General features: G+C 39.5%; 1 pseudogene; it reads left to right on the top strand.

Moving 5' to 3' along the window:
• The first annotated feature begins 3,870 nt into the window (after positions 1 to 3,870).
• Positions 3,871 to 11,322, top strand: LOC149159382 (3-ketoacyl-CoA thiolase 2, peroxisomal-like; annotated as a pseudogene).
• Positions 11,323 to 11,596: the final 274 nt, after the last annotated feature.

Here is an 11,596-nt window from a genome sequence, read left to right as displayed (position 1 = left end):
ATTATCCGGTATGCCCTAGAGTTGCATGCAATTGTTTCACATTCCTCGGTGCCTCTAAGTTGATTATCACCGCGATCTTCACAGGGTCTACCATCAATCCTTGTCTACATACCACATGACACAGCAGGATCCCAAAAGGGACACAAAACAGACACTTCTTCATATTGAGCGTGATTTGGTATCTCCGACATGTATCTAACATCAAGCGTAGACTTGCCACATGGCGCTTGACCAATCCAAACACTATCCAATCGTCAAAGTATACCTGTAGAAATTTATGAATGAAGTCTTTGAATGCCACAATGAATATGCACGAAAAGATTGCTAGCGCATTCTTCAACCCAAAAGGCATTACGGTGTACTGAAAACATCTTGATTCAGTCATTAAGGTTGTCTTGCTTCTATCCTTAGGCACGATTTTTATCTGATGGTACCCAAAGAACCCATTAGTGAAAGAGTATGCTTCTTGGCTACCTACATTATCTAGGACCTCATCAGTGAATGGGGTTGGGAAAGGATCATTCACACAAGCGTCATTCAATTTCGGGAGATCCACGCATTTCCTTATTTCTTCTTTCTGTTTCTTTTCCGAAACCACTATCGGGCTTACCCAATCAGATTCTTCCACTGGTTCAATAATTCATGCTATGAGCATCATATCTAACTCAGCGCAGACCCTTTCCTATACTTCAGATTAAGTGGTAAGGTCTTTGTTTTACAGGTTTCACGTCTGGTTTTAGGGTGATCTTCATGAAACCCAGGTCTCCTATTATTCCCTTCAGATCAAAAAACTTTGTGGGGAACAAATCCTGATATTCGCGGAGGAGATCAACGACCTTGTCTATTGTCACATCGTCCCAATAGTTCCCAATCTTTACAAATTTTGGCTCCGCCTCTGTGCCAATGTTGACCTGCCTAGTTTTCAGTGATGCGGTTATGTCTGGATCCTCTATCTGTGGACTTTCAACCTCACAGTGATCCTTGGTTTTCGGAATGTTAATATTTTTGGGATCCTCGTCTTCTTCTTCAGCATTCACGTTATAGCATTCCAGCGCGTGGTTTAGCTAGGTAGTCCAATCAGGTTGAATCAGGTCCAAAGGATCTCGCGGTATCCTAAATATCGCTACTTTAACCTCTTGTATTGCCACGTCAATACAGTCAAACCCATCCTCAAAGCTGAACATCATTATAAACCCCTTGCGCAAGATGTCCCCTTCTTCAGTGCCATGGCAGAGCTTTGTTTCCAAGTACCAATTCATTGGTATGACATCCAAGGTATGACAAAACAGATGCACCCATTCAGGTTGGGGCTTCACTCCATAAGCCTTAGTCCATTTGGCCAGGTGATCACGCGGATCATCCCTTCCATCATACTTGTCTGTCATATGTACTTTTGGCTGTCCAAAATGTATTCTCATCATCCTCCTATAGTCGCACCAATCACCGAAATTATCCATGTGTGTAACCCACCATCTTGCAGGTGTAGCGCGCAGTACCCAGTCCAAGGCCTGGAAGCGATGCTTCTCCAGCACTTCTCTCTCAAATGCATCCAAAAAGTGATCAACATCTGTTAGCCCATCATAGTGAGGTAGATTCCTTACTTTCAATGACACGCATTGCAATGACTTGGTCATCATATTACAACACAACGTAGATACTTCATGTAGTTGGTTCTTCCAGTGCTCTAATTCTTCATCTGAATCTAATGTGCAGGAGTTCTCACGGTCCCATGCGATACGCCCATCTGCTGTCATATTTACCCAATCCTGGTCTCGCATCGTTATCTTGTAAATCTGGTCCAAATCGTCATCACTTTCATAATCACGAACTGGTTCTGTATAGTGTGGTCCTTCTGCAGGATCCAGTGGCACCACTACACGGATCGACTTCTTTTCAAATATCATTTTTCTCTTCTTTAGGTTGATTACCCCATTCATGTTAGTGGCCTAATCGATTCCAAGGAGCACAGTGTAGGGATTGCTATCATCCACAATCTCTATTACCTTAAAATTCACAAGTGCACTCGTGCTTTCGATGTCAACTATCACCCCTTGTAGCCTCCCCATCAGGATAATTTTTTGTTTATTCTCCATCCTTAACCGGATCAGAGACCACTGGAGTGCGGGTCTCCCCATTCTTTCCCATGTTTTCTTTGGAAAAGCATTCACGTCGAACCCTAGATCCAAGATAACTTGGTCCATATCGTATTCCCCTATCTGCGTTGTGAGTCTCATCTCACACCCAATCCTTGCCTTATGCTTGCCAAGCTTTCCAACTACGTGCAATTCGCCAATAGTGTCATCCTTGCCAGTGCACCAATTGATCAATTCCTGCAAGCCCTTCATAGCCCTACTATCATGGAGCAATTTCATGCAGGTCTCCAAGGACGTGGTAATCATGGATGGGTCCATTTCTTCAACTGTTTTCTCTTGACTTCCTGAGGTAGAGGCCTCAACGAATATTTTCTTTTCTTCTATAAATGTTTCTTTTGCAGCCTCAAAATCAAACCAAGCCTCCTTTTCTAGTGCTTTGCAGACCCATTCACCTTTTGCAGGATGCTTCCCTTTATCCTCCCTATTCATGGTTCCGCTTCACAGCATAATGTTTACCTTAGGGTCTTCCTCGCGAGGCTCAGCCTTCATCATTTGGAGGTTATGCTTCGACTGCGGAGGCTGTGGCCCCCTTTTTTGAATATTAGCCAACAATATAGGGCAATCCTCAGTCGCATGGTCGAATTTAGTACAGTAGTAGCATGAGAGTCACATCGGATTCAGACAGTCCCTCGCGTAGTGTCCTCGTCCTGCACAATTGTAACAAATAAGCTGCCCTCGGCCTTGGCCGCACCCCTGATACTCACCTCGTGCTCCCCCAACTCCTTGGTCTGGAGGTCACGTTTCTGCCTACACCCTGTATGCAAGTGTCTTGTCCATCATTAATTCATAACTACGGAAATTGTGCTTGTCATGACCTACTGATTGACAGAAATTGCAGCAGAGCTGCTGTGGTGTTTGTACGAATTTTTGCAGCAAATGGAAATTGTCAGTTGCATGTTTCCATACAACCTGGCATATAACGCTCCATAGCATGGGCCCTGCACTTGGCCCTGCCACAGTCTCCGACATAACGCACCATAGCATGGGCCCTGCACTTGGCCCTGCCACAGTCTCCGACCGTAGAGGCATTGGTCCCCCTACTGCAACATAGTTTTCAAAGACTAGACAATGATCCTTGTCATGCCCTTGACCTTTGAATTTTAGGCCCCAAACTTCTTTTCACGCCTCTGGTAAAGCTGCTTTTTCCTTCTTCAGACTTTTCATTTCGAGACAAAGGTTCTGCAATTGCGCATTAATCTGCTAAACCCCCAGATTAGCATCCTACATTGGTGTCTCATGCAGTCTCATCGCGATTTCCAGAGATTCTGCTTGGATCCCAATCTTCTGTTGTGATAGCGCAACCCTTAGGGGGGGCAGGAGTGAGGCCATGAACCATTCATGGTGCTTCCCATTAATTAGGTTCATGTTGGCTACATGGATCATACACTTCAATATTTGATCCAAATCCCAAGGCATCTCCTCAGGCTTCAACATGATCTCCTTGAATCCCACAATTGATTGCGCTTGAGACTTTGGTCTATTGAATTCTCTATTCAAGGCAGTCTGAATATCTGCAAACGCGGACATTGGGTTATCAGTACTGTACTTAATGTACCACGTTAGTGTGCGGTCCTGCAAAGCACTAACCAGTGTGGATTTCTTCATTTGGTCGTCTATGATACCCTGAGCTTCCCATACAACCTTCATGATGAACCAAAACCGATCAAGATCTTCATTTCCCATGCCCTTGAATACAGGTAGCTTTACGAAGTTCGCCATGTTGAATAGTGTTGGAGGTGTGGGCAATGGGGTGAGAGGTGGGGGTAAGGATGGAGGCGGTGTGGGCGATAGGGTGAGAAGTGGGGGTAAGGATGGAGGTGGTGTGGATGGATGGAACAAGGATGGAGGTGGTGTAGGTATTCATAGAAACCCTTGTCTTATCAGCTGAACAATGCTCGGTGGAGAAGACTGCACTTCTCCTTCATCGTTACTCAAAGGAGGCTCGATCAGCAGGCTATACTCAGGACCTTTTCTTCCTCCGTCCCTGAAAGACCTTCCACTTCACGTGGCTCCAAACATCAAGGTAACCACATGACCCTATTTTCACACAAGAGCATCTTAATCCAAGTATTTAGTGATTTCAAATACTTACCTCGCGGTCCTTTAAAGAAGTGGCGTCTTCATTGTAACTGATAGAAGTATTGACCGCGAACTCTGTCACAAATCCTCCTATGATGCGGTCGAGTCAATGGTCGACAATGTGTGTGATCTTATCTTTAGAGGCTTCCAATCTCCGTACTAACTCCGGTGTCCAAACAATCGATTGTCAAGCATCCACCTTCCTTGGCTGTCTACCAACTTCGCGATCCACTCATATAACTCAACTGGGAAGGAGCAGGAGAATATTTTGTGTATTTCTGTGTACATATATCTATTATCTAACCATTGTTCTTTCATCAATCACGGATTCTTGTTCTCTTGTGCTGCGAATTCGTGGATCTTTCTATCAAACCAGTTTTCGATCTCTTTCTTAGTTGGATTCCAATGATATGATATCACACATATCGTTATGCAGATCTCGTTCCCAAAAATGGAACCATTTGTTGGCTTGATGGGCCCTAACCTAGGTTCAGTGTTAAGTAGCCAAGACAATCCCTACACTACTGGCCCTTTCAGCATCAATCCACAGAGTGCGGACTGAAGTCTCACCCGAAGCAGTATGGGGGGATGCAGGAACCAAGTTTCCGCACCCTGAGATGGTTGTGATGTCGATGTTTAAACCTTTTCTCTGCCTTCATGTAGATCGATAAGCCCTTTAGGGCTTATCAATGTACTTCTCTTATTCATCCTTGGAGCCTCCACAAAAGTCTCTGATCATCCTTCACAGATCATAAATAGATAGATCAGGTACTTACACGCTTCTGTAATTAGTGTTACTTCTGTGTCTACCCAGATTAGCTTAAGTATTGGTTAACTTTAACATGTGTTATAGTTATCTTTGCGTAAACATATATTCTTACGTGCGTTCATATGAAAAAGTGAAATACATAGATTCACGCATCAATATAGCATTAATTCATAACCCCAGTATTCAACATAGCATAATTGCAACATTTGTAACAGAAGTAAAATAACGCATACACAAATGGAAAGTACATAGTAATTTTAGAATACTTCTCTTTATTGATGATTTAGATTCCCAATACATACTCTATCCACCTTGCGCATACAGCTGCAGGGGTCTGCGCACTCAGCTGCAGACTTCTACCCTAGGCCTCTGCGCACTCAGCTATAGAGCCTCTTCCTACACCAAGACTCTCGCTCTTAGCTTTTTACAGACTCATCAAGTACTTCTACCTCCCTTTTCTTCTACTCTCCCCTAGACTCCTCTTAAGACCTCCTTTTTATAAAATCCCATGGTCCGCATACCAAGGCCAGATCTCCAAAACAGACACAACCTATCTAGATATCTTCATGCTCCGTGACCACAAAATGTGGAGACTTTACATTTCTTTATACAAATTCAGGCCTTCTGCCCCAAAACTTAGGTTTTTAACCCCAAAATTGATCCCGAGAGGACCCATCCCCAATAATCTAGTAATTTTAGTCATCCCAACTCAATGGCCTATAAAAATGACTAGATCTCTGTAACTTTTAAGATATATTGAACCATAGAACTGGGAAAGAAAAAATACAAAATAAATAAATCTAAATGATAATGTTGGTGCACACAAGAGTGGGAGCTTTTATTGGGTAGCTAGACACACTAATGTTTTTGTTTGATTATTTGAAAAATTTCCAACTAGTCATAAGGATAATTATGAGATTATGTTTTTTCAACAAAATTTAAGTGCGGTAAGTGATAATCATGAGATTTTTTTTTGAATGATCTTATTTTTAAGGATTTTAAGTAAAATATTTATTATTTCAGGGTTTTTAAGCTAATTAATATTTTCATTTTCCCAATGTCTATGCATGAAATAAAGGAATCTTGTTTACAATGTGGAATGAAATTTTGATATTTAGTTAGTCTCTTTCTACTTGATAAAGTTCCATAACCTTTTGGGAACACAATTCTTCAACTTTTGTCAGAAACATGAGTCCTAGTAGATCCGAGTCTAGAATATTTGAATCCATTTCCAATATTTCCTTGCAAATTGAATATAGTTATGGATCTGCATGTTGTGCACTTTTCTTAAATATATAGCCCCTACCCATCATTATCAATTGCTGCATGGCACACCTTGTCGTACTTACTCTCTTTATGGCATGGGTTTTCTCTCTTGCTTGAGGGACAAAGTGGTTGTTTTCTTACTGGCTATAAGAAATGACAAAAGGTGTGGAAATATTGAATAAAATAATTACATCTATAGCTAATATACCCTATATCTATTAGTGTAAAAAGGATAAAATGGACCTATATCGAAGCTAGTCTAGTTAATGATATAATAGATATCTCTAATCAAATCATAGTAGTTAGTCCTAGCCAGCAAGAGTCCTTGTTGATCTAAGCGTCTTTCATGCAGTGAAATGGGATAGATACTACTCCAACCTCTATCAATAGGTATGTTGTGGGTATGTTGGCTTGAAAGGGGAATTCTCTACTCACAAACTTTGAATGGGTGGAGAAGAAGTTAGGAGAATTATGATGATGTGTTTTATTTACTACTTGATGTTTAGAACCAACCAAACTAACAAAAATGGCTTGAACACCTATATGAACTTAGTGCGTGGACAAAGCTATAATACCTTATGTAAGTCCATATGGAAAGTACTTAATCCCATGGGTCTTAAACTCATCTACAACCTCATTATTAACATCAACAAGTGACACACAAAACACAACCTGCTTCCTAGGAACATGGGATCTAGAACAAGTAACTTTAAAGAAGAACTGGGCTTGGGGATTATTGGAAGTACGTGTGGCATACCAAGCCAACCTAGACGAGTTAGAAATAAAACTTCTTTATTTGAGAGGATTAGCTATGAATGTTGTAGTGCTCTCTCATGTTCCTGTGGGTTGGCTTCTATGTCCTGAAATGGCTTAAATTGACACTGACCAATAAACACATTTGAACTTCCTTTGTAGACAAGACTTGTTCATTCGAGGGATATGGTGCATTTCCATCATATCCAAATTGATCCCAAATTCCTGCCTTTTTTCCAATCCCCGACAACAAGTAGGGGATAATGTTTATGACCCTATCCATTTTGGACATTTCAAACATTTCCAACTAAGATTATGTGAGCAGGGCATTCCATCCTAGCCAAGTTGGACGGTAAAACTTAGTGGCCAAACCATGGTTTAGAGCATATGCAAGTAAGTAAGAACATACCCTCTGCCCCCCCTGAAAAGTCAATTTTATTGTTTGAAACCAGCGATTGAGGTTGTTTTAAATAACCGGGAGCCGCTAACTATGCAAGTTTCTTCTAATCTAGTTCTACTAGATCATATTATTCAAGCAGATGAGAAAGTGAGTGCTCAAGAGGTCATTGAGATCACTAAGTAGAATAAGAATTGACAACTACTAAGATATAAGAGCAAGCAAACTTACAGGTATAATAAATTCAAAATCCTTTTGAAACTGCAGGAAAGGCAAATAGAGTAAGTGAATGGGAGGACCAGAAACTACTATGTAAATAAACCTATCCATTCTGCCTTGGAGTTTATACTATAATAAGTTAAAACGCCCCATGTCACATGCCTATCCATTTCGAAGACGTGCCTGCATATATATATATATTTCTCTTTGGATTTTTTATTTCGAGTAAGTAAGTATGAATGTAGATTTATCTAAAACAGAGAACCAACATGATCGATCAAAGAAGTGTTCAGTGTTCTATTATGGTGCGCCCACACTCCACATGCCAGGTTGTGCTAGAGAAATTTCTTGACGTGAACCTAGCATCTCCGACCAAAGCAGTGTACACCAACTACATCCTTTCACCCCTATTGAAAAGTTTCAGCTCTTCAAATGATTTTGTTTTTATTAATAAAACAGTATGTAATTTATCATGAGCTCTTTATTTTCAACAATTTCTAGATTTCAAGCAAATAATAGTGGATTGAACTAGACCTGCAGGTTGGCATAAACCAATTTTATCTGGGCCTAATCTAATAAGTAGGGGAGAATTAAAAGTACTATGCTGAGTAGGGTTCAGGATCAGGATGGAACCTTCAAAATCACATAAGAAACCTTGCTTACAAGGAAAGATTTTGGATATGGAAAGTCACCCATCTAGAATTTCGTCAGTTTGTAGACCATGGTATTGTAATAGAGAAGGATATATAAAGGGATGTCTTAGCAAGTCTAAGAGAAGAAACTAACTTGATCCCTTTTTGTGTTTTAGGTGAATGGGAAGGCTCTTGCAACTGAGTGTGCGAAGACATTGGTAAGTCTGTAACTGAGTGCGCAGGCCCCTGCAGTTGTGTGTGCAGGGTCTGGAAAAGTTGTAAAGGAAGACCTGAAGTAATAGAAAGACATTTGAAGCAAAACTGTGTCTATTTTAATGCACTATGTATTTTCTGTATTTACACACATCTGAATGATATTTATCTATATTTTATCTTAATTTCTCCGTGAAGATCTGGATCAATTGTTAGATGTTATTTTATGCATGATTAGATAGTTACGCAAAGATTATAACTTTCTTTAAACTGAAAATCATATATGTTTCATGAATAAGGTTTTGCGAAGGTCGAATTGGAACTAGAACTGTAGAAAGCACCTTAAACCACATCACATAGCCTTCTGGATGCAAAAGCCTGACTCTAGTATCCCCCAATATTACCTCGGGATAACCTAGCTAACAAAATTCCATGAAAGCCTGGACAAACTGGTAAACCCTTGGCCCCTCATAATGGGTGAGGAGCCCATAGTTGAGCCCACAATTGATTAACACGTGGCCCCTTACAACTCATGGTCAGGGAGCCCATATTTGCTCAACCTTTGGCACATTTCAATGGAGACTAATAAGTCTATTTATAGGCTTCTTTCCATCCAAATATAAATGGCATAATACCATGGGCCCAAAAACACTAGCTATAGACTATCATTCCTGAGTCAAGGTAAATCCTAACAATTGAATCCCCTTAACTAGATTTGTTGTACCCTTGTTTTGGGTAATTGTTAATTTGGTTTTGCCATAAATATATTATTAAAAATTTATTTTATCTTCTTTACATTAGAAGAGAGTCAAGACTATGTTGAGTATATTTAACACATGGATATTCTAGCTAGAATATAAGTATCTATCATTATTTTCTTTTGACCAGGCTTCGGTATGTGCTACTGGAGAGTGTGGTACCTATGAAAGAGTTGTTGAGTTTGGGGATGATGTTGTCATTTTTGCATAAGTTTCCATTTCTTCTAGCTTAATTGATGTTTTTTCAGGAAATCTCTTCCAACGCTTTTCATTTTATCATATGTGGTTGATTGAGTTCAGAGTTTTCTTAATTCTTGTTGATTAGCTCATCAACACCTAGCCTTTCTTTATCTAATTGTCACTTCTACAAAGCTTATTACATCCCCTATTTGCAAGTCTAAATGTGGAGGACTTAAGCGTACTCTTGTCGATGACTTTCTTTCTCTTGTTTTGAAGGTATGGATTAGTGGTTACATCGATAAATTGATTAATGATTTTTTATGCAGTTTGAAAAATCCCCCCCTAACCATTATGGTCCATGAAGCATGAGTGCACAAATCTGTCTCTGAATGTTCTCTAGCTTCCTGCAAGCATTGATTGACAAGACTGGACTTACTTAGTGATATTGTAGTGGGCATTGTTCTTGCACCTGGCTCTCAATGTTCCAATGAGTGCAGGATGGTTGCTTTTTATGCTGGATTCCTAAGTGTATATCCTACCATTTCCTGTGTCAAATGAATTATTTTCTTGTTGGATGCCTAATTTTTTGTGACAACTGCATGTTGCTTACCATGTCATGTCTCTAAAGATAGTACCTTTCAGGACTGTCAATAAACAATGCTCTTCAGGCCTACAAGAAATTGCAGATGTTTCAGCTGCAATTAAAGTTGGGTTTTATGACATTGGTATGTTAATATATGTTTGTTAGCACTAGATTATCATAGTAGGTTTGAATTTAGATAAGTTTATGATTTCAATTTGTTTGCTTCAGGCATCGGTTAAGGAGTGGAGTCAATGAATATCAATCCTATGGTGTGGGAAGGTTCTATCAATTCAAAGGTAGGCATCAATAAAAGTTAATGATGTTGTAAACATAAGGCTTTTAATTTTGTCAATAATTTCAATTTGATTATTTGTCCATACTCTTCTATGTATTTAATATAGCTTACTATCACCTTCATATTTAGTCACACACACACACACACACACACATATAGAGACACACACCTGCACAAGGATAGATATATAAGTACTTCATTAAAGATTTGTGTGAAAGGCACTCATGGCTTTTGTTGCCCCTTGCAATACGTTGGATTTTTCAGAAGAGCACAAGATTGTCTTTTACCCATGGTTATCGTCTCAGAAAATGTAGTTAAGCACTATGAAGTTTCACGTCAAGACCAGGGTCAAGCAGTGGTATATGGATGCTATTTTAATCTTTTTATTTGAGTGAATCAATGTTGGTGCAGTTCATATGAATTAGTCAACAAAGGTAAGGAATGGGAATTGAATATTAATTCCTAGAATTGTTTTTCAGGTTGAATCTCATAGGCGCACAATAGTAGCAATAGTTGCAGGGAAGTTCAAATATGAGATCATCCCAATTAAAGAAAAGGTACAAAACACCCATGTTCTGTGATTTCCAAAGTTGGAGTCGCTGGAGAGTTTTTGCAATGGTACTTAATGTGTTTCTTATTTTTGTGTTGAAGATTGTTGATCCTAAAACTAGAGATGAGAAGCCCATGACGATATATGTTGATGATGGATTTCATCCAAATATTTCTCTTTATGATTTAGGGAAACTTAGACATGAATTTAAGAAGGGGGGAAGCACCACTGCTAATATAGAGTTTCTTTCCCAATTACATGCTATGAATGTTTCCTATGTTGTTGATTTTATAAAAAAGTTACATGCTAGATATTTTTCCATTGTAAAGCACTGGATGTTGAGTATTTAGTCTGTGTCAGTTATGTCTATGTTCTGTTTCAATCTCACAAAGGAAATTTAAGCCAAGTAAGTGATGGAGTTGGTGTTGTACTATTGGTGAAGAGGGTAATGACCATGCAAAAGGGTGCACAATGAACAATAAAAACAAGTTGATCAATGCGTGAAGTTTCATTATAACTACAAATATTCTTAATGGATGAGCACAAATCTTCATCCTGTTGAACAATCGTTTTACCACCTCTCTTGCCTCCACCTTCTGCAAAATGTTCTAAACTAAAATCCCACTAATGCAAAAGTTCATCTCCAACTATAACATTATTGGGATCAATCCAAATGCATAAGTTCAACACTTAAAGGTTGTTCTTTACTTTTATACCTTTACAGATTGAAACCTCTTCATAAAAAAAAA

This window comes from Pinus tabuliformis, chromosome 5_2 (assembly GCF_031772625.1).
Source record: "Pinus tabuliformis cultivar Carrire ecotype Pingquan chromosome 5_2, CPIR1, whole genome shotgun sequence".
NCBI classification, from domain to species: Eukaryota; Viridiplantae; Streptophyta; class Pinopsida; order Pinales; family Pinaceae; genus Pinus; species Pinus tabuliformis.
This window is presented reverse-complemented; position numbering and strand designations above follow the sequence as displayed.